Source organism: Odocoileus virginianus, chromosome 1 (genome assembly GCF_023699985.2).
Source record: "Odocoileus virginianus isolate 20LAN1187 ecotype Illinois chromosome 1, Ovbor_1.2, whole genome shotgun sequence".
NCBI lineage: Eukaryota > Metazoa > Chordata > Mammalia > Artiodactyla > Cervidae > Odocoileus > Odocoileus virginianus.
In genome coordinates this window covers 30,508,849-30,536,032 of record NC_069674.1, presented here as the reverse complement: position 1 = coordinate 30,536,032, position 27,184 = coordinate 30,508,849, and the positions used below count along the sequence as shown (strand labels likewise).

Below are 27,184 nucleotides of genomic sequence, written 5' to 3'. Positions count from 1 at the left end.
TAACAGGCAAGTTTGGCCTTCGGGTACAAAATGAAGCAGGACAAAAAGCTAACACAGTCCCATCAAGAGAACACACTGGTCATAGCAAACACCCTCTTCCAAGAACACAAGAGACTATAAATGGACATCACCAGATGGTCAAAATAAAAATCAGATTGATTATATTCTTTGCAGCAGAAGATGGAAATGCTCTATACAGTCAGCAAAAACAAGACCTGGAGCTGAGTGTGGCTCAGATCATCAGATCATCAGCTCCTTATTGCAAAATTCAGGCTTACATTGAAGAAAGTAGGGAAAACCACTAGGCCATTCAGGTAGGACCTAAATCAAATCCCTTAAGATTATATAGTGGAGGTGATGAATAGATTCCAGGGATCAGATCTGGTAGACAGAGTGTAAGAAGGCAAAGTGGTTTTCTGAGGAGGCCTTAAATATAGCTGAGAAAAGAAGAGAAGTGAAAGACAAATGAAAAAAGGAAAGATATACCCATCTGAATGCAGAGTTCCAGAGCAATTGCAAGGACAGATAAAGCCTTCTTTTGTGAACAATGAATCTGTTTCCTATCTAATAAAAGAGTGATGATATTTTCTACTGTGAAATTCTTGCTCATTCATGCCATATGGATAAATATTTCTAGATCAGATTAATTATCCTCCTTGTAATATGTCTTAATTTACATAAGTGATGCTATAAAACTGTGAACAATTTTGATCAATTTAGAAGAATGTGCTGTGAAGTATTACATCTTTGGGTTGCTTTAAAGAAAAGGATGAGCATAAAATGGATGGAAACTTTTTGCCCAGGCCATCAGAAGCTACATGACAGAAAGAAAACAAAACAACACATGCGGTAGCTAAGTAAAGGAATTAACCTCTTTGTGAACAGAAAGAGCAGCCCCATGGAGTCAAACTAGCAAAGCCAAGCTCAGCTTGGTGCAAACAAGCTTTCTCTTTCTAAAGATGCCACCAACTGAGGAAAAACAGCAAAGGTCACTGGCTAGGTTGGGGACCTTCTCTGAAAAACCAAACCATGAAACATTCACATATATGCCCGAGGATATTAACAATGAAAATTTAATGTAATCACTCATCTCTCTGATGATGAGAGAAACAGGTCCATCTGTCAGTACATCTCAGCACAAAAGTGATTCATCACATTAAGTCCACAAACCTGCTCTGAGCCTTCCAGAAATAGTTACTTCTGCAATTTTAATGAGTTTTCATTAGAAATCAAGACCCCTACTTTAAGCCATTAACCATTCTAGTCCTACTACAAGTAGGGCATGTGCTTAAGCAAGGAGCTCAAATAAATACTGAAATCTACCAAGTTCCTGCTATGACATGAAGTCACCTGAAGTCAAACTTAGAAAAAAGCACATGTCTGTCCTCATCCCAACTTGCTGAATGTTTTATATACTGAAGAACTCATGAGTCTTTCCCCTAGAAGTTCACTCTAGAGCTTTCTCCTAGAATTGAGTATTTGCAAAGAAATAACAAGAGAAGGAGGCAACCTGAAACGCTGATCCTTTGTAAAGTAAGTAATTGGACAAAAATGTTTTTGAATTTTTAGATGGAAACCACAGGAAAAGTTGTTTGACACTGATAGAAATGTTAACCCTTAGCTACTGATACTATGTTAATAAAAACTTAAGTTGTTACTTTAGAACATGGTTTTCAAATGTGGAAGACAAAGGGTTAAGTTTTTACAACTCTAAGATTATATATTCATGAGCTCCGCTGGTGGCTCAGACAGTCAAGAATCTGCCTGCAAAGCAGGAGACCCAGGTTTGATCCCTGGTCGGGAAGATCCCCTGGAGAAGGGAATGGCAACCCACTCCAGTATTCTTGCCCAGAGAATCCCATGGACAGAGGAGCCTGGTGGGCTACAGTTCTGGTATAGCCTGGTGGGTTTGCAGAGTCAGACAGGACTGAGCAACAAACACTTTCACTTTTCACTTTCAAGATTATATTCATAGTAAATACTTTAACTTTTTTTCTAAACATCTATCCTATTTAAACATGAAGTAATACAGTGTACGAACAGAAGAAAAATGCTTAAGAATTTGTCTCTGCCACTCTTGCAGTTATGTAAAATTTGTGATTCCCCCCCACATTCACATATTAAAATTTTTGAAGATTTCTATGAGAATTTGCCAATTTCAATATGATCCAAATGTTGCCATCTGCCAGCAAAGCTACATTACGGCAAGGAGAGGAAAATTAAACATTAGAACACAGTGAGAGTTTCACAAAGTTGCTTCAGGTAAAAATTTGCTATTTTATAAGCCAAAGTATCAAATCTTTGCCAACCAAATTCATCGTGCATTTTGTGTAACAAGGAAATTTGTGCCAGGATAATAATAGCATTAAAATTAAAAATTTACTAATGAACTAACTAAAATTTAAAAATTGGCTAATTCTTCATTTCTCTTTTGCCAAACTTACTGGTTTCTTGGATCATCTTAAGTCAATGAGATATGCTCTGAGAACAAGAGAAATTTTAGAATAGACTTCTTTCATCATCTTTCAAAACTCTCTTTAAATGATATTATGTCAGTAACTTTGATGCAGTATTTCCAGAACTGATACTTTTGAGAAGACGGAAAGTACAAAACAGACAACACTCCCCAAAAGTTTACATAAGACTCATTCTTTCTATGAAGTAAAAGAAAACTTAAGGAAAAACACTGTCACATCTTCCAGATAACAGAGCTTCCATACATAAAAAGTTCTCTTTAAATTTCAGAAAGAAGCAAAAATACTATGAACAATGGGTCTCATTCAGTAAAAGTTCCATGATAGCTATCAATACTTTAGAAGATTTAAGAGTCTACTTTTTTCTGTACAGAAAGCCTTAGAATTGTAATTTTAAAAAATACATGAAATAAAAATAATCGACTTACAATTAATCTTACTAAACAATTAGTGACAAAGTATCTTATAAGTAATATTTAGTGAGGAAAGCCAGTCATGAATAACACTTACCTTAGTAGGGGAAAAAGAATGTCACTTAGGTGGTATGAGCAGGAATTTCTTAAATTGACAAACCTTTGGTTAGACTATGTACTATAAGGAGAGACTCAAAATTAGAAATGAAAAAAGGACATTGCAACTGATGTCATAGGGATTAAAGAGAGTCATATGAGACCACTAGGAACAATTACACACCAACAAACTGGATAACCCAGAAGAGATGGACAAAATTCCTAGAAACATACAACCTACTAAGACCAATTCATGAAGAAACAGAAAATCTGATCAGATTTGTAACTGGCAAGGAGATTCAATCAGTAATCAAAAACTTTCCCCCAAAAAAGCCCAGAATCAGATGGATTCACTGGAGAATTATACCACAATTTTAAGAAGAATTAATGATAATTATTTTTCAAACTTCCAAAAATTTGAAGAGAACACTTTGAAGCTCATTTTAAAAGGCCAGCATTATCCAGATACAAAGCCACACAAAGACAGCACAAGAAAAGACTGTGGATGCTCTGTGGGTTCTGACTCTTTGCAACCCCATGGACTATAGGATGCCAGGATCCTCTGTTTGTGGCATTTCCCAGACAAAAACACTGAAGTGGGTTACCATTTTCTTCTCCAGGGGATCTTCCCAATCTTCCTAACCCAGGGAACGAACCCACGTCTCTTACATCTCCTACATCTCCTGACTGGCAGCAGATTATTCACCACTAGTGCCACCTGGGAAGCCCACAGTAAAAGAAACTACAGGTAAATATCACCTATATATACTGATAAAAAGTCCTCACAACTTACCAGTAATGCAAATTCAACAGGATGTGAAAAGGTCATAATACGCACCAGGACAAAGTGAGGTTTATTCCTGGGCCTGACATATACAAATCAATGTGACATACCATATTAACTGAATGAAGGCTAAGAATCACCTGATCATCAAATGAGAGGCAGGAAAAAAGCTTGACAAAATTCAGCATGCTTTTACGATAAAAGACTGACAAACTAAGAATAAAAGGAATTTATTCAATATGATAAAGACCATTTATGACAAGTTCACAGCTAATATCATACTCAATGGCGAAAAACAGAAAACTTTTCCTCTAAGATCAGGAACAAGGCAAGGCTATCCATTTCTACCACTTTTATTCAACATAGTAATAAAAATTCTACCTAGACAATTAGGGGAAAAAAGGAATTTTAAAAGCATACAAGTTGGAAAGGAAGAAGTAAAATTATCCGGATGACATTATCTTATATGTAGAAAACACTAAAGAGTACACAAAAACTTGTAACTCATAAATTCAATAAACCTGAAGAATACATAATAACATACAAAAAACTCAATTGCAATTCTGTACAATAAAAAATGAACTATCCAAAGAAGTTAAGAAAACAATCCCACTAAGAATAGTGCTAAAAGGAACAAAATATTTAGGAATAAACTTAACTAAGGATATGAGTCGGAAAGAGTCTGACACGACTGACTGAACTGAATTGAAGGATATGAAAGACTTATAGAAGGAAAATGTTATGAAACTGATGAAAGAATTTAAAAATGACAAAAAATAAACTGGAAGAGACTCCATGTTCATGGATTGGAAAAATCAACATTATTAAAATGTTCACACTAAGCAATCTACCAATTCTACCAAAGTTCCAGTGGTAATGTTTTGAAAATAAATAGAAAAAAAAATGTTTTTAATTCAAGCGGACCCATAAAAGACCTTAAATAGCCAAAGCAAACGAGTAAAAAAAAGAAAAAAGCTGGAGGCATAACACCTCTTGATTTCAAAACGCATAACAAAGTTACAGTAATCAAAACAGTATGGTACTGACATAAAAACAGAAATATACACCAATGGAACAGAACAGAGAACCCCCAAATCATTTCAGTTCAGTTACTCAGTTGTGTCCAACTCTTTGAGACCCCACGGACTGCAGCACACCAGGCTTCTCTGTCCATCAGTAACTCTTGGAGCTTGCTTAAACTCATGTCCATTGAGTCAGTGATGCCATCCAAGCATCTCATCCTCTGTCGTCCCCTTCACCTCCTGCCTTCAATCTTTCCCAGCATCAGGGTCTTTTCCAAGGAGTCAGTTCTTCACATCAGGTGGTCACAGGAGTGGAGTTTCAGCTTGAGCATCTGTCCTTGCAATGAATATTCAGGACTGATTTCCTTTAGGAGGACTGGTTGGATCTCCTTGCAGTCCAAGGGACTCTCAAGAGTCTTCTCCAACACCACAGTTCAAAAAGCATCAATTCTTTGGTGCTCAGCTTTCTTTATAGTCCAACTCTTACATCCATACATGACTACTGGAAAAACCATAGCTAGATGGACATTTGTAAGTAAAGTAATGCCTCTGCTTTTTAGTATGCTGTCTAGGTTGGTCATAGCTTTTCTTCCAAGGGGCAAATGTCTTTAATTTCCTGGCTGCAGTCACAATCTGCAGTGATTTGGAACCCCCCAAAAATAAAATCTCTCACTGTTTCCACTGTTTCCTCATCTATTTGGCATGAAATGATGCGACCAGATACCATGATCTTAGTTTTCTGAATGTTGAGTTCTAAACCAACTTTTCCACTCTCCTCTTTCACTTTCATCAAGAGGCTCTTTAGTTCTTCTTCACTTTCTGCCATAAGAGTGGTGTCATCTGCATATATGAGGTTATTGATATTTCTCCCAGCAATCTTTATTCCAGTTTGTGCTTCATCCAGCCCAGCATTTTGCATGATATACTCTGCATGTAAGTTAAAAAAGCAGGGTGACAATATACAGTCTTGATGTACTCATTTCCCGATTTGGAACCAGTCTGTTGTTCCATGTCCGGTTCTGACTGTTGCTTCTTGAACTGCATACAGATTTCTCAGGAGGCAGGTCAGGTGGTCTGGTATTCCCATCTGTTTCAGAATTTTCCACAGTTTGTTGTGATCCACAGAGTTAAAGGCTTTGGTGCAGTTAATAAAGCAGATGTTTTTCTGGAACTCTTGCTTTTTTGATGATCCAACAGATGTTGGCAATTTGATTTCTGGTTCCTCTGCCTTTTCTAAATCCAGCTTGAGGAATGAAAACCACAATCCCAGAAAATTAATCAAACTGATCACATGTACCACAGCCTTGTCTAACTCTGGAACTATGAGCCATGCTGTGCAGGGCCACCGCAGATGGATGGGTCACAGTGGAGTGTTCTGACAAGACCTGGTCCACTGGAGAAGGAAATGGCAAACCACTTCAGTATTCTTGCCTTGAGAGCTCCATGAACAGTATGAAAAAGCCCCCAAATAAACTCCTACATACGTAGTCTACTGACATTTCAAAAAGCTATCAAGTATACATAATGTAGAAAAGGTAGTCTCTTCAACAAGTAGTGCTGGGGAAACTGGATATTCACATGCAACAGAATAAAACTGGAACCTTCCTTACACCATATACACAAAAATCAAATGAACGTGGATTAAGGACTTAAATATAAAGTCTGAATTTAAACAACTCCTGGAAGAAAACATAAGGAAGAAGTTTCATGACATTGACCTAGGTAATGATTTATTAGATATGAGACTAAAAGTATTAATATAAGCAACAAAGCAAAAATAGCCAACTAGGAGTACATCAAACCAGAAAAAAAACTGCAAAACAAAGAAAATATCAACAGAGTGAAAAGGAAACCCATGGAATGGGAGAATATTTACAACCAGTGTGTCTGATGATGTGATAATGTGTTAACATCTAAAACATAGAAGAATCTCATACAACTCAGACGAAAAACAAGTAACTTGACTAGAAAATGGGCAAAGGACAGAAATAGCCATTTCTTCTAGGAAATTATACAAATGGCCAAAAGGTATATTAAGGTTTGCTCAACATCAGTAATCATCAGGGAAAAACAAATCAAAACCGAATGAGATATCACCCCACATCTGTTAGGATGACTATTATCTTAAATATATATATATAATATATATTTAAATTTATATTTAATTAATTATATAATTAATTTAAATATATATTTATAATATATATTTAATTTATAATATATATTTAATTTAATTTATAACATATATATTTAATTAATTTAAATATATATTTAATTTAAATAATTTAATTATATATATTACATTTACATTTAAATTTATATAATATAAATTATATATATTAAATATATAATAAATATGTATATTTAATATATATATATATACACACATACACAACAAGTGCTGGTGAGGATGCGGAGAAGTTGGAACCCATGAAACACTGATGGTGGGAATAAAAAATGATGCAGTTGCTATAGAAAACAGTATGGAGGTTTCTCAAAAAAATTAAAAACAGAGTTACTATATGACCCAATACCATCCCACTTCTGGGTATATACATACATATGTGTGTGTGTGTGTGTGTGTGTAAATCAGAATTTGAAAGTGACATTATACTCCCATGTTCACTGTGTTATTCACAACAGTTAAAATATGGAACAACCTAAATGAATATCAATGGATGGATGGATAAAGATATTACAGAGTAAAACACGGGCAGTACACTCTGACATTAATTGCAGCATGATTCTCTCTGACCCATCTCCTAGATTAATGGAAACAAAAACAAAAATAAATAGGACCTAATAAAATTTAACAGCTTTTGCATAGCAAAGGAAACTATAAGCAAAATGTAAAGACAGTCCTCAGAATGAGAGAAAATAACTGCAAATGAAGCAACTGACAAAGGATTAATCTCCAAAATAATAAGCAGCTCATATAGCTCAACATCAGAAAAACAAACAACCCAATCAAAAAATGGGCAGAAGACCTAAACAGACATTTCTCCAAAGAAGACATACAGATACCCAATAAACACATAAAAAGATACTCAACATCACTCATTATTAAAGAAATGCAAATCAAAACTACAATGAGGTATCACCTCACACCAGTAAGAATGGCCACCAAAAAATCTACAAACAATAAATGCTGGAGAAGATGTGGAGAAAAAGGAATCCTCCTGCACTACTGTTGGGAGTATAAACTAATACAGCCATTATGGAAAACAGTATGGAGATGCCTTAAAAAACTAGGGCTAAACCTACCACACGACCCAGAAATCCCACTACTGGGCATATAACTTGAGAAAACCACAGTTCTAAAAGACACATGTACCCCAATGTTCACTGTAGCAGTATTTACAATAGCCAGGACATGGAACTAACCCAGATGTTCATCAACAGATGAATGGATAGAGAAGTTGTGGTACAGGTATACAGTGGAATATTACTCAGCCAGAAAAAGGAACAAATTTGAGTCAGCTCTAGTGAGGTAGATGAAACTAGAGCATCTTATTCAGAGTGAAGTAAATCAGAAAGGGAATGACAAGCACTGTATATTAATGCATATATATATTTATATATACATATATATTTGTGAAATCTAGGAAAAGGGTACTGATGAACCTAGTAGAGAATGGACATGTGAACACCAAGTGAGGGGGAAGGTAAGGGTGGGATGAATTGAGAAAGTCAGTGCTGACATATATACACTATCACGTTTAAAACAGATATAGTTAGTGGGAAGTTGCTATATAACAGGTAGTCCAGACGGGCACTCTGTGATAATCCAGAGGGGTGGGATAGAGGGAGAGGAGGGAAGTATATATACTTCCCTCAAGAGGGAGGAGAGATGTATATAATTATGGCTGATTTGCATTGCTGTAGGGCAGAAACCAATACAACACTGTAAAGCAATTTTCTGCCAATTAAAAAAAGTAAAGAATAAAATCGCCCCCCCCTCCTGAAAAAAAAAAATCTGGCCATTATGTGACAACAAGGATGAACCTTGAAGGCATTATGTTAAGTGAAATTAGTTAGTCACAGAAGGACATGAGGTATCTAACAGTCAAATTCATAGAAATAGGGAGTGGAATGGGAACTGTCAGGTCTGGAGTGAAATGAAGATGGAGTTGCTGTCCAAGAGTTACGAATTTTCAGTTCAGTATAATTTCTACAGATCAGCTGAATGACATTTTGCCTATAGTCAATAGTACTGTATTGGGCACTCAAAATTCATTAAGAGGGTAGATCTCATAGTTCTTGTGTATTTTTAGAATAAAAACTAATTTTTACTTGCAAAGAATCTCAGTCTTGATCTCATTACAACTATTGCAATGATATTTTACATGTTACTCAAAACATCTCCACATAATAATGTATGTATATAGGTGTATATATATATCAATACATAAACATACACATATAGATATTACTCTCAAACTCCAAAATGAGTTTTTCTATGAAGGAATATATAACTAGCCATCAGGATGAATATAAAAAACTAAATAAATTATAAAATGTTGAATTGTGTTTATGTATTTATACTATATTTATGTATTATACTATGCGTAAGTAAAAAATGCTGATAAAGAAGAGAGCATGCTGAGATCAGCCTGGGGACAAAACCTCCACCAAGTTCAACTGATCTTTGAACATTATCCACATTTCTTTGGGCAGAGAAAGGCAGGGGGAAGCACCCTGTTCTCACACACAGGCATGCCAGTACTGCGTTTCTGACCCTGACTCCCCGAGGGTCCCCCCATCACCAAGGCCATTTGAATACTCTGATTTGCAGAAACAGCCATCTGTATTCCCTTTTTACCAGGACATTTTTACCAACTGTTTCAGATTTCCCTGTATCTGAGACAATCCAGGTAATATAAGTTGCACTGATTTTAGGATTACCTTTTCTTTCATGGCTCCACATGTCACTTGTAGTGGGAGTCCCCAGCTGAATTTCTACTCCACAGCTCTAGTAGACAACACAGCTGAGTGCCCCGCACATAATGTATTAACATGGCGCCAACATGGAAGACACGGTTGCAAAATTACCGTCAACCGTAGTGGGACGCTCAGCTGCGAGCTGGTGATCCGTTGACAGCTGTGCTTTACCAGAGCAGATATAAATCTTCGATGGCATCAACTGAGAAACAAAGCCAGTGCTGATAGCAAATGTGTGACAACTGAAGAATGCTGTCCATTTGTGACTGACACTGTGGCATTATTCATGTTGAAAACTACCTCCTTTTGATGGAAACTAACTCTTCTATCTTACCAAAAAAAGTGGTCATGGGATTCACATCAAATAAATTTTACATGACAAAGAAAACACCCAAGCCAAAAATCAGATGGAACTCAGAAGACCAAAAGCATATTTGGCTTCACAATATGCTTGTTCGTGTTGTCAAGAGCACTGAATCTTTTTTCAACCATGAGTCCCCTCCTTGAGATGCTTGACTTTAAAACAGGGTGCTAAGAGAAAAGGTTTAAAGAAGGTAGAAAATGAACACAAGGTTAAAGAAACTGAAAATGAACAGAAGAAAGGCTAAAATAGAGAATAGTGAGTATATGAGGTGAGATGAAAGCAGAAGAACATGGTCAAGTGTTCCTACACACAGTAGGTCAATTATTCACAATATAATCCTTCACACAGGCACCACCGTTCCCATTTTGAGGCTTTCCTGGTGGCTCAGTGATAAAGAATCCCCTCAGCTAATACTGGAGACATGGGTTCGATCCCTGGGTTGGGAAGATCCCCTGGAGAAGGGAACAGCTACCCACTCCAGTATTCTTGCTTGGAGAATTCTATGGACAGAGGAGCCTGGCAGTCCATGGAGTCACAAAGAGTACGATGTGACTGAGCAAGCATTGATGTCCCCATTTTACCAATGAAGAAACACCTCACAGACGAAAATAACTTGCCATGATGAGATGGTTAACCTGTCGCAACGCTGAGATCTACACTCTGATGTGTCTCATTCTTTGGTTTACAGCCATGTTGTCCTCAAATAGAGCATCACCTTGAAATTGAGGTTTTAAAGTCTTGAAATTTGACTTTTTAAATACCCTACTTTCTTGCCAATTTATCTAATTTCTATGTATTTCTATTTTTAAGCATTATAAATTCTGCTCATTTTTTAAAAATATCAGCTTATTTTACCACTTCACACCAAATACCATGCAGTTAAATGTGAAATGTCTCTCCTACTTATGGATATTATCATTCTTCTCATTCGCTGATGGCTCCGAGGATCCTGGCAAATCCTTTACATGGACTACTCCCACTCTGTTCACAGCAATGTCTATGTAGTGATTACTGTGCACATGTCTTTTCCCTTGTGGCTCAGACAGTAAAAAAAATCTGCCTGCAACGCGGGAGACCTGGGTTTGATCCCTGGGTTGGGAAGATCCCCTGGAGAGCATGGCAACCCACTCCAGTATTCTTGCCTGGAGAATTCCCATGGACAGAGGAGTCTGGTGGGCTACAGTCCATGGAGTTGCAAAGAGTCTGACACCACTGAGCGACTAAGCACACAGTCTTAAGACGTGTAGTCTTAAGATGCTCATCTGGTCTCCATGAAGATGTGTATCAGTGGAAGTGAGCCCCAGGGATATCTCCTTGGCTTCTGGTCCAAGTAGAGGAATAGTTAAGAATAAAGGCATCTCTTCTGACTGTCTGGGCTCAGCAACCTAAGTCTGTAGCACTGCAGCAGTAAAGTCTTCTAACCTCAGGACTCAGTCTGGCTCCAAAACATTGCATGTTTTAGAAGAGCAGCCTTCAAAGTTTGTCTCATGTACTTCCCAAAATAATTTTCAAAAATTATGTACCCTCTTCACACATTTTTAAATTGACATCTAGAAATTTTAAATATAAATTTAAAGAGTTGCAAAGGGTATGATTTCTGGTGTGTTAGAAACACTGACATTTAACATGAAGCAGTGATATTATTTTTAAGTGGATTTAAGGGAATTTATAACAAAAAAATGATTTCATCACCATCCATTAAAAAACACCTCTATTATTCTTTAACAAAAAATTTGATATTGTTTTTTGCTTTGAATTTTTACTTTGATTCTATTTATTCCTCATAAATTTAGAATTTTACCCTACTATATTTTAATGCTTGACAACAAACTACCACACAAATGCACTCATCTCATATGATAGCCAAGTAATGCTTAAAATTCTCCAAGCCAGGCTTCAACAGTATGTGAACCATGAACTTACAGAGGTTCAAGCTGGTTTTAGAAAAGGCAGAGGAACCAGAGATCAAATTGCCAACATCTGCTGGATCATCGAAAAAGCAAGAGAGTTCCAGAAAAACATCTATTTCTGTTTTAGTGACTACGCCAAAGCCTTTGACTGTGTGGATCACAACAAACTGTGGAAAATTCTGAAAGAGATGGGAATACCAGACCAACGGACCTGCCTCTTGAGAAACCTATATGCAGGTCAGGAAGCAACAATCAGAACTGGACATGGAACAACAGACTGGTTCCAAATCAGGAAAGGAGTATATCAAGGCTGTATACTGTCACCCTGCTTATTTAACTTATATATGCAGAGTATATCATGCAAAATGCCGGGCTGGATGAAGCACAAGCTGGAATCAAGATTGCCAGGAGAAATATCAATAACCTCATATATGCAGATGACACCATCCTTATGGCAGAAAGTGAAGAAGAACTAAAGAGCCTCTTGATGAAAGTGAAAGAGGAGAGTGGAAAAGTTGGCTTAAAACTTAATATTCTGAAAACTAAGATTATGGCATCCGGTCCCATCACTTCATGCCAAATAGATGGGGAAACAATGGAAACAAAGAGAGACTATTTTTTTTTTTGGCTCTAAAATCACTGCAGATTTTAGAGCAGCCATGACTGCAGCCATGAAATCAAAAGACACCAGCTCCTTAGAAGAAAAGCTATGACCAACTTAGACAGCATACTAAAAAGCAGAGAGATTACTTTGCTGACAAAGGTCCATTTAGTCAAAGCTATGTTGTCATGTATGGATGTGAGAGTTGGACCATGAAGAAAGCTAAGCACTGAAGAATTGATGTTTTTGAACTGTGGTACTGGAAAAGACTCCTGAGAGTCTCTTGGACTGCAAGGAGATCCAACCTGTCTATCCTCAAGGAAATCAGTCCTGAATATTCATTGGAAGGACTGATGCTGAAGCTGAAACTCCAATCCTTTGGCAACCTGAGGCTAAAAACTAACTCATTGGAAAAGACCCTGATGCTGGGAAAGATTGAAGGCAGGAAGAAAAGGGGATGACAGAGGATGAGTTGGTTGGATGGCATCATCACCGATTTGATGGACATGAGTTTGAGTAAGCTCCAGGATTGGTGATGGGTAGGGAGGCCTGGTGTGCTGCAGTCCATGTGGTCTCAAAGAGTCAGACACGACTGAAACGAACTGAATATTTTATTGGTGCTCTTATAATTATCTGTTGCAAACAATTGACTCATTGGAAAAGTCCCTGATGCTGGAAAAGATGGAAGGCAGGAGAAGAGGGCAACAGAGGATAAGATGGTTGGATGGCCTCACTGATTCAATGGACACGAACTTGGACAAACTCTGGGAAATGATGAATGACAGCAAAGCCTGGTGTGTTGCAGTCCATGGGGTCACGAACAGTCAAACATGACTTGGTGATTGAACAACAACATAATTAGCTGTTGTCCAGTCACCCAGTCACATCCAACTTTTTAAAATTATCTGTACCTATGTATATAAACTTTAATTTTCTCTGATCATAAGGCTCTACATGTTGTGGGGTGAGAGAGAGGAAGGAGGGAATGACTGAATGTATTTCCTTCTGGAATATAACTCAACATTATAAAAGCCCACAGATTCACAGTTAGCAGCAAAAAACTGAACTCTTTTCCTCTAAGATTGGGAAGAAGATAAGGGCATCTACCACTTTTAATCAACATAAGACTAGAAGCCCTATCCATAATAAAAATGAAAAAGGCAAGAAAAGTAAAAGCATGAAAACCAGAAAGGAAAAAGTAAAACTGTTGGCATATGACATAATCTCTTCAATAAATGTGCTGAGAAACCTAGATATCCATGTGCAGATGGTACATCTTACACCACACACAAAACTCAACTAAAAATGGATGAAAGACTTATAAACAAGACATAAAATCATAAAACTCCTAAAAGAAAACATAAGGGAAAGTCTCCTTGACATTAGTCTACGCAATGACTTCTTAGATATGACACTAAAAGCACAAGCTGCAAAAAAGCAAAAAGGGCCAAGGAGCACTGCATCAAACTAAAAATGTCTGCACAGCAAAGGAAACAATCAGCAGACTGAAGAGGCAACCTATGCAATGGGAGGAAATATTTGCAAACTGTATCTCTGATAATGAGGCCATCTCCAAAATATAAAGAACTTGTATAAATCAATGGCAAAAGGAAAAAACCTGATCAGAAAATAGGCAAAGAACAGAAATAGCCATTTCTCCAAAGAAGATATACAAATGGCTAACAGATTCATGAAAAGACGCTCAACATCAGTAATCAGGAAAATGCAAATCAAAACCACAATGAGATATCACATCACATGTGCAAGGATGGCTATTACTTAAATAACAAAAGAAAACAAGTGACTGTAAGGATGTGAAAAGTTGGAACCCTCCTAACACTGTTCGTATGTATAAAAATGATGTAGTTGCTATGGATAACATTACTGAGGTTTATCAAAAATTAACAGTAGATCTACCAAATAATCCAGCAATCTGAGTTCTCAGTACATACTCAGGGATATAAAATCCCCATCTTGAAGAGATACCTGTACTCTGATGTTCATTGATTAGAAGGACTGATGCTGAAGCTCCAGTACTTTTGGACACCTGATGTGAAGAGCTGACTCATTGAAAAAGACCGTAATCCTGGGAAAGATTGAGGACAGGAGAAAAAGGACATGATTCAAAGGACATGAGCCTGAGCAAACTCCGGGAGATAGTGAAGGACAGGGAAGCCTGGCGTGCTACAGTCCATGGGGTCGCAAAGAGTTAGACATGACTTAGTGACTGAACTAACACATGTTCATTGCAGTATTATTCACAGTAGCCAACACAGGGAAACAAGTATCCATCTATAGAAATAAAATGTGTTATTTATACAACAGAATATTACACAGCCTTACAAAAGAAGGAAGTCCTGTCATTTGTAATAGCATGGAAATATTGAATGTTTGGAAGACATTACGTTAAGTGAAATAAGCCAGACACAAAAAGACAAATATTGTATGATCTCACTTATATGTGGAATCTTAAACAATCAACCTAACTCATAATGACAGAGTAGAATGTTGGTTACCAGAGTGTGGGAGGTGGAGGAAAAGGAAAGATACTGATCAAAGGGTATGAATTTCGCAGTATGGTGACTAATAATAATGTGCATACTTGAAATTTCTTAAGACTAGATCAAGGGTTCTCACCACACAAACACACAAAGGTGACTATGGGAGCTGATGGATCTGGGAAATGATTACCATAGTCAGGTCAATTTAAAGTGTCTGCACATAACAAGCATCACGTTGGACACCTTAAATACAAACAAAATTTGTCAAAAATAAAAATCAAAGTAAAATTCCTTCTAAATTTAGTTTATTACAATTACTATCCAAGTGATCCCAAAGAAGTATGATGAATATTAATAAATATGAAAAGTAAAAGTATTCATTAGAAATGCATGTCTTAATGAAATGGATAGAGCTATTTTTCCTGTTATTTCATGTATATACAAATGATTGTATCTTAATACTACACTGAGACAGTTCAACATCAATTTTAACCCATTTTCCTTCTTTCCTATAAACTAAGAAAATAAGTAGATGGGGCATTATTACAGCACTGTCTATCAATTTGTTCCCTTCATATATGAATCTACAAAAATACAGTGATTGATAAGCAAAAACTATTTTTCAATCATCCAGCAGTTTAAAACTTGAACAAATCCATCAACTATGTTGAAAGCAGAGAAATAGAAGACATCTAATTTGCAGAAGGATTTATTATATCACTGGTCAATTGTTTTCTCAAAACTACCAGGAACATTAATTTTTTTTTTTTCCTTTTGAATGGTGATGTGGAAGTTTTCCACTCTAGGAAAAACATCATGGTAAGATTCAAGTTGGAAGAGAGGTGAACTTTCTTTTGTAAAGTCAAAGAAAGGAGTCTGAAAAGTGGGTTGAGAGAGAACTTGTGCTTAGCAGGCTCTTCCCTGGAAAGAATGGCTTCAGGGAACAGTACTTATGAACCAGAAGAATCATACACCAATTCTCTTAAAGCTGAACTTGTGCCCTGTGTCCCTTGGCAAGTCCTCTTGTTTACCCAAGTGGTCCCTCATCTCAGGGTATCCAGGGTAACAAAGATCTGAAAGTACTTTTGAATTCCAGCCTCAATATAGCACACAGAAGCAGAAGAACTGGTCCTTTAAAGGGAATATGTTTCCCAAGGAACTTCTAGATAAATGGGAGCTTGGGGTGTGAGAATGAGGACTGGACATCCTGCTAATCTGGGTAGGCGCTGGATCAAGAGTCATACTCTGATACCTACTGAGAGACTGTATTTTTTTTTTAATAATCGACATAGTAGAGAAAATATTTAAATCAGATTACAGACCACAAATGGGCCATATTATTTATGGCTGGTGCTAGACGAGAACCAGGAGGTATCATATACAGCCTTTGTATTCAAGGAACTTCCATTTTATTAAAGGTAAAGTGGAAGTCGATCAGTCGTGTTCAACCCTTTGCGACCCCATGGACTGCAGCCCCCACCAGGCTCCTCTGTCCATGGGCTTCTCCAGGCAAGAACACTGGTGTGGTAGCCATTCCCTTCTCCAGGGGATCTTCCTGACCCAGAGATCAAACCCAGGTCACCCATTTACTGTGCTGGCCTAAAAGTTCGTTTGGGTTTTTTCATTAACATCTTACAGAGAAACCTGAATGAACTTTTGTTGCTGCCCAGTCACTAAGTTGTGTCTGACTCTTGATCCCGCGGACTGCAGCGTGCCAGGCTGCTCCATCTACTAACTCCCGGCGTTTGCTCAGATTCATGTCCATTGAGTTGGTGATGCTGTCTAACCATCTCATCAACCGCCGCCCTCTCCTCCCTTCAGGCCAACCCAATATGTGAGCCATCTGCTGAGAAAACTAGTTCAAGCAGGAAGAGGATTTGCAGGCAATATCATTAAAGTGGTGGCTTAGGGAAGAGGGAGGAAGATGGCTACAGGATGCATTATTCTTGGAAGGAAGTGTGCGGTCGGAAGTTCTGGGCAGCAGGGGCTGTGTCTCCAAGGAGCTGCACCAGAGAAAAGTTAAATGTGGACATTTTCCACGATAGAAGGCATCTGCTAACCAAGAGAAGAGCACAGGGAGCACTTATATATTAGTACAAAGGCACTTTGCCCCTTCACCTCTTGCCTCCTCTGGCCTACCCAAAACTGGTAGAAAAGAACATACAGGCAGGCAAAAACAAAATGCAAGTGAGGAACAGACAATAGTACCCTTTCCCCAGGACAGGCTTCTGGGCATGCTGGGAGGAAGGAAAGGAAAAGAATGTGAAAGTGAAAGCGTTAGTCGTTCAGTCATGTCTGACTCTTTGCGACCCCACGTGCTATAGCCCACCAGGTTTCTCTGTGAATGGAATTCTCCAGACAAGAATACTGAAGTGGGTAGCCATTTACTTCTCCAGGGGATCTTTCCGACCCAGGGATCGAACCTGGGTCCCTGCATTGCAGGCAGATGCTCTACCATCTGAGCCACCAGGGAGCCACCGAGGGAAATCCTACCCTTCTGAAATGGTTAGGTTTTGATTTAAAGTGATAGGAAAATGTGAATAGCTAAGCATGTTATTTGACACCTGAAAAGTGGTTCAGAGAGTAGAGCATATGCTTGCAACGCAGGAGACCCAGGTTTCATCTCTGGGTTGGCAAGATCCCCTGGAGAAGGAAATGGCAACCCACTCCAGCATTCTTGCCTGGAGAACTCCATGGACAGAGGAGCCTGGTGGGCTACAGTCCATGGGGGTGCAAAAAGCTGGACACAGTCAAGGGACTAATACTTTTACTTTCAAACATGTTGTTGGACACCTGAAAATGGGCAGCAAAGCGTTGGGTTCTGCTAAGATCTCTCTCACTAGAACAGGAGGGTATTTCTGAAGCACGTCTGAGAGCAGTACCATGAGAGAAGCTGTTTGTGACATACACTCTGTGAAGTGTTTTACACTCAATAAATTGGATACATAGATCAAACAATGATGAAAACAACTCCAAAACATTGCTCTGGAAAAAAGTCAAGGATTATAAGGGGAAGTCAGGGGCTTCCCTGATAGCTCAGTTGGTAAAGAATCTGCCTGCAATGCAGGAGACCCCAGTCGATTCCTGGGTCAGGAAGATCCGCTGGAGAAGGGATAGGCTACCCACTCCAGTATTCTTGGGCTTCCCTTGTGGCTCAGCTGGTAAAAATTCCACCTGCAATGCAGAAGACCTGGGTTCGATCCCTGGGTTGGGAAGATCCCCTAGAGAAGGGAAATACTAGCCACTCCAGTATTAGTCTATGGGGTCTCAAAGAGTCAGACATGACAGCAACTTTCACTTTCTTTTCATTTTCACTTACAAACTGTTAATCCCTCCTCGAGATGTTGAGACTCACAGATACACACTTTCTCCCAAGCTCTCTCAATGCTGTTTTCCATTAGTGCTTTTCAGCAAGGATCTGGAATCTTAATCCATCACGCTTTCTCTCTAATTCAGATGCCACCAATGATCAGGATCCACACATTAGCTTCTTTTACTTCCAAATAAACTCTCAATGAATGCAATTTCTGTATTAGGCCAATGCATGTCTCTTTAGGCTTCATTTTCTTCTGCACCAGTAGCATGAGTTTTAGAGAAATGTTATTTCTGGCAACTTTATATAAGAGGAGGGAATCTTGTATTTTTAAAGATGAAAATGAGAAAAATGAAACGTGTGTGGTTTGAGTGTTTTCCTCTTGATGCATTAAGAATAGGCATACTTTTGACAGATGATTTTAAAATGTAGTATATTCTATCTCTTGTCAGCAAGAGTAGCTGGATAATGAATTACACTTCAAAACTAATTTTGGCCTTAGTAGATATTAAAATGAAAACAACTATGTTTTTTAAAAAAAATATGGTTACCTTTCTCTTGGTTTATTTTTACCTCTCTTAAACATGTGTCCCAGTAGCTTGTCATTCTGTTAAGCTTCCTATAAGTGGCAATAATCTTTCAATAGTTTGACAGATTGTTATAATTCTGGTTCAGAATTTAAAATTTCCAGAAGCAAGTACTGAAGTCTGTGTTTCCAATCATTTCCATGAGGTAGAAGAATATTCTGTCCTAATAAGCACAAATATATTTGTCTAATGACACAACTCAATAGCTTTTCTTACTGTTCCTTGCCTTTCCATTTTATTATTTGCTTTGATGGGGGTCGGGGACAGAGACCTATTAACCTTCAATGTCTTTAATAAGACAGCACTACGGGATGAAAGAGAGAGAAGGTATCACAAAACAGTGCTGCTTCCCAGGATCTTTTCTGTGTGTGACAAGAACATTTAACATGAGATCTACCCTCTTAAAGAACTTTTAGGAGAAAAATACAGTATTGTATTGTTGCACAATGTTGGACAGCAAAACTCTAGAATCTCAGTCACCTTGCATATTTGAAACATTATACTGCTTGCATTGGAGAAGCAAGTGGCAACCCACTCCAGTACTCTGGCCTGGAGAAACCCACAGACAGAGGAGCCTTGTGGGCTACAGAATATGGGGTTGCAAAGAGGTGGACATGACTGAAGTGACTTAGCATGCACTCCTTGAAAAGCAACTCCCCACTCCCAGCTCCAAGCAGTTCCTGATTTGTTTTTAAAAATGAATTCCCTTGCATTTATTTCCCCAGAACCAAGATCTACCTTGGCCTCCCATAGGGTATCATTAACTCTTATGTTTTAGACACTCGATGGATGCTCATTGTCTTTAGGGAAAGTGTGCAAGTGTGTTAAGATCACCACATATCAAGAGACTGGTGACCACTACACGGCCACAAGTCACTCCCTGCCCCTTCCAGCTTCAGTCTGTTGTCTGACCACCCCTCTACTTCCATTCAGGTGGTATAGTTAAGGGTACGGGCTAAAATTGAAATAATGAAATGTCTCAAAATGGTGAAAAGCTATCAAAGTGGAGCAACAATGCTTCTGTACGTTATTATAGAGAACTAAACTTTCCCGGGTTCACTGAGAGACTATGAAATGATGAATTTTCTCCACTGAAGATACCATTTGTCTACATTCCCTCACCTCTATTAAAAAAGAAAACAAAAGTAAAAATGAAACTTTAATAGATGACTACCACTCTTCACGAGTCAAACTTGTCTATAAACATCATTTTTATTAGATCCCAGGTTCCACATTCTAAGTTATGTGCCAATCTCACACGCTGTTTTCTGCCTAATTGCTGGCAGGAAATCTGAATTACAGGAATGAAATAGGCAATGGCTAGAAATCTTGATTACATTTATTGGAAATGTGGACTAAATAAGGCTCTTTAATATCATACAGAAGGATGAATTGATCTCCAACAAAGCACAAACTGTTGAAACAATGAAATTTAGAAAACATGTCCGAGGCATAATTCACTATGATGATGGAGGAGATGAATGCCTTTCCTGTTGTATAAGACGAATTCAAGATAAAAGTAACCACACTGTTGAAAAGCTGCAGTTGGTCAGAATTTAGGAGATACATTTTTAAGGAAATCTGTGCTGGGAACAATGATAAACACATCCTTCAGTTCCTCTTAAAAATTAACTCAATTCATGAGGAAATGCACGTAAGATATTTCAGCCAAATTTCCTTGTGATAAGAGTAATAAAAGGACTGTCTGTTCTTTAAGTTGCCTTAGTCATGTCTAACTCTTTGCAACCCTGTGGACTGTAGCCCACCAGGTTCCTCTGTCCATGGGATTCTCCAGGTAGGAATACTGGAGTGGGTTGCTATTTCCTCCTCCAGGAGATCTTCCGGACCCAGGGACCAAACCTGGATTTCTTACATTTCTTCCATTGGCAGGCTGGATCTTTACCACTAGTACCACCTTGGAAGCCCCCAAGAAAATAGTATTGGAGGCTTATTTTAATATTTTCTAACTCACAAATATTTTAATTCATTTAAATTGTCCATGTGTAATTTTCCTATTATAGCATCTCTTTATGAATACACTCTGAGTTAATTAGAAATTAAATGGGAAGCAGCTTTTGAAAATGTTACTATTTGTGAAAAAGTTATTGTTAAAATAACTATATAAAAATTAACTCATTTCATTGAACAAATATTTAAGTATCAATTAAATACACTCTGTAGAGATTATGCCAAGTGAAAAAAAAGCCAGATACAAAAGACTACATTTTGCATATCATTTATATGAAATGTTCAGAAAAAAATTATAGAGCTAGAAAGCATATGAGTGGTTTCCTGGAACTGAGTAAGACTGCAAATGGGAATGAAGCAATTTTGTGAAATAGTGTGTTCTGAAACTGAATTGTGATGGTAGCACAAGTGTATAAATTTATTAAAACTCATCTAAATTTCAATAAAAGAATTTTATGCTATACAAATTATACATCAGTAAAACTTGAAAAAAAAAAGATTCTTTAAAAGCATCATGGCATTGCGCTTCTAAGGACTTTTGCACTCCCTTAAGAACTCATGGAATGCTAGAGTAGGGTAGTGTTTATGAACGCTCCAAATTAATATGCTGATGCCGTAATCCCCCATGTGACTGTACTTGGAGGTGGGGCCTCTGGGAGGTAATTGGGCTCAGATGAGGTTATGTGGGGAGAGACCCATGAAAATATGGCTGTCCTTATAAGAGGAGGAAGAGAAATGAGATGGTTCTCTTCACTATGTGAAGACACAGCAAGAAGGCGGCCATCTGTAAACAGGTTTTCACCAAGAACCTGACCTAGCAGGGCTATCATGGTTCATCATGTAATCAGAATTAGTCATCACAAAAGACTTACAAACAAAAATCACCTAGCAGGGCTATCATGGCTCATCATGTAATCAGAATTAGTCATCACAAAAGACCTACAAACAAAAATCACCTAGCAGGGCTATCATGGTTCATCATGTAATCAGAATTAGTCATCACAAAAGACCTACAAACAAAAATCACCTAGCAGGGCTATCATGGTTCATCATGTAATCAGAATTAGTCATCACAAAAGACCTACAAACAAAAATCCAACCCCTGATGGTCCCCCTGGCAATTCTACCAAATACAGAAACAATAATTAATACCAATTCTTCACACCCTTCCGGTAAGTTTTTATGAGGCCAATATAAGATCAGACAGAAGTCACCAAAGAAGGGGTACTACAGACCAATCTCTTATGAACATAGATTTAAAAAATCCTCAACAAGATACTATAACACTTAAACCAGTAAGAATAAGAATTACATATCATGACCAAGTGGCAATTACATCAGAAATGCACGGTTGGGTTAACACCCCCAATACCATAGAATGCAATGTATCATATTGATAGAATAAAAGGCAAATACCACATGATCATATCAATCGAAGCAAAGAAGACAACTGACAAAGTCCAACACTCTCTCATGGAAAAAAATCCACTCAAACTAGGAATAGAAAGGAGTTTCCTCAAACAGATAAGGGGTATATATTAAAAAGGCACTGCTAACATCATGTTTAATGATGAAAGACTATGCTTTTCCCCTAAAATCAAGAATACAAGAATGTCCATTCTTGCCACTTCTATTTAACATTGTACTGAAGAAGCTAGGGCAATTAGGCAAAAAATTAAATAAAAAGCATTTGGATTGGAAAGTAAGAAGTAAAAGAATCATTATTAGCAAATGTCATGTTAAATAGAGAAAAGTCTAAGAAATCCAGTAAAAATTATTAGAATAAACAACTTCAGTAAGGGTACATCAAATAGAAGTACCATAAAAATCAACTGTATTTCTATACACTTGCAATAAATAATCCAAAAATGAATTCAAATGAACAATTCCGTTAATAATAACATCAAAAAGAATATAATACTAGAAATAAACTTAACCCAAGAAGTAAAAAATGTATCTTGAAAACTACAAGACACTGTTGAAAGAAATTATAGATTCAGATACATGTAAAGACATCCCATGTTCCTCAGACTTAATATTGTTAAGATGGCAATACTCTCCAAATTGACCCCAGGTTCAATACAATTCCTATCTGAATCTTAGCTGGTAATATTTACAAAGTTTTTGCAGAAATTGACAATGATCCTAAAACTAATATGGAAAATCAGAATAACCAAAATAATCTTGAAAAAGAATGTATTTGGAAGACACATGCACCTGAATTTAAAACTTAATACAAAGCAATGGTAAACAAGATAATGTGGTACTAGCATAAGAATAAACATATAGATGTATCATTGGAAATATTTCAAAATTGAGAGTACATAAGAGTACCCCATGATTTTTAAAAGGGTACCAAGAATATTGACTGGACAAGTAGTTTCTTCAATAAATGGTGTTGGGACAACTGGACTGTCATATACAAAAGAAGGAAGTTGTACCCTACATACTATGTACCAAAATTAGCTTAAAAGGGATCAATGACAGAAATTTAAAAGCTGAAATCATGAAAGTATAGGCAAAAAAGCACAGGAATAAATGTATGTGACCTTGGATTTGGCACTGGATTCTTAGATGCGACACCAAAAGCACAAGCAACAAAAAATGAGATAAAACTTATGCTTCAAAAGACTTTACCAACAAAGTAAAAAGACAATGAATGAATGCAAGGAAACATGTGTGAAACATATATACATACACACATATATATAAAGGGTCTAGTATCTAGTATCTCAGGGATCAGTGCAAAGAAATAGAGGAAAACAATAGAATAGGAAAGACTAGAGATCTCTTCAAGAAAATTAGAGATACCAAGGGAACACTTCATGCAAAGATGGGTTCAATAAAGGACAGAAATGGTATGGACCTAACAGAAGCAGAAGATACTAAGAAGAGGTGGCAAGAATACACAGAACTATACAAAAAAATTCTTCATGATCCAGATAATCACGATGGTATGATCACTCACCTAGAGCCAGACATCGTGGAATGTGAAGTCAAGTGGGCCTTAGGAATCATCACTATGAACAAAGCTAGTGGAGGTGATGGAATTCCAGCTGAGCTATTTCAAATCCTAAAAGATGATGCTGTGAAAGTGCTGCACTCAATATGCCAGCAAATTTGGAAAACACAGGAGTGGACACAGGACTGGAAAAGGTCAGTTTTCATTCCAATCCCAAAGAAAGGCAATGCCAAAGAATGATCAAACTACTGCAAAATTACACTCATCTCACATGCTAGCAAAGTAATGCTCAATATTCTCCAAGCCAGGCTTCAACAACATGTGAACCGTGAACTTCCAGATGTTCAAGCTGGTTTTAGAAAAGGCAGAGGAACCAGCGATCAAATTGCCAACATCCACTGGATCATCAAAAAAGCAAGAGAGTTCCAGAAAAAACATCTATTTCTGCTTTAGTGACTACGCCAAAGCCTTTGACTGTTGTGTGGATCACAATAAACTGTGGAAAATTCTGAAAGAGATGGAATACCAGACCACCTGATCTGCCTCTTGAGAAATCTGTATGCAAGTCAGGAAGCAACAGTTAGAACTGGACATGGAACAACAGACTGGTTCCAAATAAGAAAAGGAGTATGTCAAGGCTATATATTGCCACCCTGCTTATTTAACTTATATGCAGAGTACCTCATGAGAAATGCTGGGCTGGAAGAAGCACAGGCTGGAAACAAGATTGCTGGGAGAAATATCAGTAACCTCAGATATGCAGATGACACCACCCTTATGGCAGAAAGTGAAGAAAAACTAAAGAGCCTCTTGATGAAAGTGAAAGAGGAGAGTGAAAAAGTTGACTTAAAGCTCAACATTCAGAAAACAAAGAGTAAGGCATCTGGTTCCATCACTCCATGGCAAACAGATAGAGAAACAGTGGAAACAGTGGTAGACTTTATTCTTTTGGGCTCCAAAATCACTGTAGATGGTTGACTGCAGCCATGAAATTAAAAGATGCTTGCTCCTTGGAAAAAAAGCTATGACCAACCTAGACAGCACATTAAAAAGCAGAGACATTACTTTACTGAAAAAGGTCCATCTAGACAAAGCTATGGTTTTTCCAGTGGTTATGTATGGATATGAGAGCTGGACCATAAAGAAAGCTGAGCACTGAAGAATTGATGCTTTTGAATTGTGGTGTTGGAGAAGATTCTTGAGAGTCCCTTGGATTGCAAGGAGATCCAACCAGTCCATCCTAAAGGAAATCAGTCCTGAACATTCATTGGAAGGACTGATGTTGAAGCTGAAACTCCAATACTTTGGCCACTTGATGCGAAGTGCTGACTCATTTGAAAAGACTCTGATGCTGGGAAAGACTAGGTGGGAGGAGAAGTGGAAAACAGAGGATGAGATTGTTGGATGGCATCACCAACTTGATGGACACGAGCTTGAGTAAGCTCCAGGAGTTGCTGATGGACAGCGAAGCCTGGCGTGCTACAGTCCACAGAGTTGCAAAGAGTTGGACAAAACAGAGACTGAACATGAAGGGGAACTAAGATCCAAAAGGCCACATGGTATGGCCAAGTAATAAAAAATAAATAAAGCTTTTTAAAAAGAGAGTTTCTTTTTGAGGTGATGAGTATGTTTTAGAATGGACAGTGGTTGCATAACACTGTGAATATAGTAAAACAGCCAATATTTTAAAATAAATACCAAACCTCTTTCTTGACTCCATATGCCCTCCTGGAAATGGTTCCAATCTCCCTTTCCATCTCACATAGCCTCCTCTTAAGAGGTTTTAACCTCTTAAAAAGCTATTTATCCTCCTTATTTTCACTTCATTGTCACATTATAAGTCAATTCTATTGGGCTGCAGGAATAGATACAACATCATTTAATATTTACTATGACGAGGCATAAAAGTAAGCTTAGGCAGGCAAATTAGTAAATTCTAAGTGTCTAGTAGGTACTAGGATATAAGATCGATAGGACAAGAGCTCTGTTCAAAAGGAGAGAGGAAGGACTTTTCTGGTGGTCCAGGGCCAAAGACTCCACACTCCCAATGCAGGGGGTTCGGATTCTATCCCTGCTTGGGGAACTAGATTTCACAGGCTGCAACTAAAACAAAAAATATCATGCATGCTGCAATGAAGACTGAAGATCCTTGTGTGCCTCAACTAAGACCTGGTGCAGCCAAAAAGGTTTTTTTTTTTTTTCCAAAAAGGACAGAGGAAGGGAAACAATACAAAATACACGGATGAGAAACCACTCATTTAAAAATTATAAAGTGATGAGTCAGAAAATATCAGCTTAGCAATGGGTTATCTGAGGGACTGAATTGTGCTCAGCAAGGGATTATTTCTCAATACTAAGGATCCAGCTTTAAAAAGATAAGAGGCAAAGTCACTGCAGGCAGAAGAAAAAGCAAGTGTCATGACAAGAGAAGCTTGAGAGGTGTGAGCAACTTCATGAGGTCCAGGGAGGTGGGAGAGTGACTGACCAGAGGGACAGAGGGGCAAGGTGAGGTCCCGGAGGTAAGGAGAGACTGGCCAGGGGTAGACCTGTAGGGTTTTGTAAGGCAGGATGAGAAGTTTCAGATTGCTTCTTCTCAACCCTGTGACACTGTGCACAACTGCCCTGTTGCACATAATCTTCTGTATACCTTCCTTGACTCCGTCTGCTCTAAGAAAAATTAGTTTCCTATTCATCTCTGTCTATCCAGTGCTTAGCCAGTGATTAGCCAGAAGTTCAGAGGCTGTCCTGGATGAGGACTCTACATATGGACACCATAATAAGGCAAAAATGCCAAGTCCTGAAAAGAAATTCTGAATGAAATCTAAATAGAACAAAAAAATGTTATTGAAAGGCAATGTGCAGATTAAGGCCAGGGGATCTTCATTTGAATTCTTCTGGCCAACGTAAGGTTATTTCTACCAGAGGTTGTGATGTTTTGCAAGTGTGAAATTAGTTAAACAGAATATTTTCCAAACGTAATTACACTCATTTCCAGCATCCGAAACATAAAACTGCCAGCAATGAACAGCGTTAGCATTTCCAGTGACTGCTCACTAGTCATGAACTGGTTCTCTAACTCAAGCCTACTCACTGGAGCATCCCAAGACATCACCCACACCATCTACCTCAGCACCGCCACTGAGGTGGAAAAGCTATAGGTTATATTGCTAGCAACTGAAATAGAATCGAGCACTATCTTTTAAATAACACATAACACACGTTTCCTTACGAATGACTGACAAAACGTT

General features: G+C 37.9%; 1 protein-coding gene across 10 annotated transcripts in view; it reads right to left on the bottom strand.

Moving 5' to 3' along the window:
- Positions 1 to 27,184, bottom strand: part of CADPS2 (calcium dependent secretion activator 2) — a 545,582-nt gene that overhangs the window by 280,868 nt on the left and 237,530 nt on the right. The window lies entirely within an intron of this gene.